The sequence below is a fragment of the Trematomus bernacchii genome, unplaced genomic scaffold, assembly GCF_902827165.1.
Source record: "Trematomus bernacchii unplaced genomic scaffold, fTreBer1.1, whole genome shotgun sequence".
NCBI lineage: Eukaryota > Metazoa > Chordata > Actinopteri > Perciformes > Nototheniidae > Trematomus > Trematomus bernacchii.
Window position 1 is genome coordinate 414,185 of NW_022987771.1, and position 1,791 is coordinate 415,975.

Genomic DNA, 1,791 nt, shown 5'->3' on the forward strand with positions numbered 1-1,791 from the left:
TGCTATTGCTGCAGCTACTTCCACGTCGCTGCTGCTTGCCTGCCCCACCACCACCACCCCAGCTTCCACCTGTATGCTCGGGGGGTTAGTTATTTAATCATCACTCATCGTGCTATGTATATCTGTGGAGTGATGAGGCCCGAGCCTAGACGCCAAACTCAACTATATGCTGCTTCTAATAAACATGTTAAAGAAACACGTGAGTTGTCTGACTGAAATGTATAACATTTAAATAAAAAATGTGAATGGCATGATATCCAAAACATGTTTTTTGAGGAATAGCTGGAATATGAAATGATAAAAAAAAATGTAATTACAAAGATACTTCAAGAAAACCACCTCACCGGTCAAAAAAGACCCACTTATGCATCTAAGGGTTAAGCTTTAAATATACCCTGAATAATCCTTCAATGTATTATATTTTCCTTTATTTCCAGTGTTTTCAATCTCTTTCAATGTCTTAGGTCTTTTTTCATGCTGATGTCGTATAGTCTCCAGACAATTCAAAACAAACACCTCAAATCATACCAAGAAATAGAAAGTGAAGAAACACTGAAAGTGAATACAACAAAAACACCTAAGATTGCTTTTTTCAGTTTCACCAATACGTTTGAAATCAGTTCTTCATTTCTGGACACGTCTAGAAATGTGGTTTTAGAAGAAATGAAGAAATGAAAATCACCTGTGTGTGTTCACAATGGGTGTGCAATACAGGATGTCTCATTTATTAAATATCTGCATTTGTAAACCATGTAGAGCGCTTTATGTTTGTTAAGCAGTAAAAGCTTTATTTAAAATTAATCTAAGACTGTGGCTTTAATGATTTCCGATTCATATTATCATTTCTTCAATAAAGCTGAAATGGGGGGGATGATGGGAAAATGAATCGATTAAAGTAAATTGTTAAAATAAATGACATTGTTAAGCTTTAATATACCCTGAATAGTCCTCCAATGTATTATCTTTTCCTTTATTTCCAGTGTTTTCAATCTCTTTCAATGTCTTAGGTCTTTTTTCATGCTGATGCCGTATAGTCTCCAGTGAATAACTGAAATCAACACAAACGCCTCAAATCAAACCAAGAAATACAAAGTGAAGAAACATTGAAAGTGAAAACAACAAAAACACCTAAGATTGCTTTTTTCAGTTTCACCAATACGTTCTTCATTTCTGGAAAATGTGCTTTTAGATGAATTGAAGACTCAAGTGTAACGTTTTTATTGACAAAATGTTGCTGTCTTCCTCCCTTATTATAACATCTTTCAAAATGAGTAACTTTGCCATCTGCGGTTCTTCTTCTCGCTGCTGGATGCATCTGCCTCGATGATCATGACTCCGTGAGGCAGGAAAACCACAGCCATGTTCTCCGTCAAACAGCTGTGTTACCAGAAACATCTGCATCAAAAGCTGAGGCTGAAACATTACATTAAAATCAACGTGTTTATTGCCTCAGAATGTTTTATGGTTTAATAAATACTGTGGCCTCGCATGCTTCCCCTGCATTGCTTTTTGAACAGTTACATATGGCCAATAACATGCATCTGGCAGAGAGGAGATATGCCATATCACAAGACTCAGACAAAATGAGAGTATAAGTGTGTGCTCAATAAAATAATGTTCTTTAGCACTCACAGGACTATTTTAACCAAAAACAGCTTGGGAAATTACTTCATTTCTTTGATACCACAATTTGTATTCTGTTAATCAGGAGTTAAATATAATTTATTTCATATTAAGAGCTTTAGTTTTTTTTAAAGGTATTTCTGCCACATTCTAAATGTTATATAATTT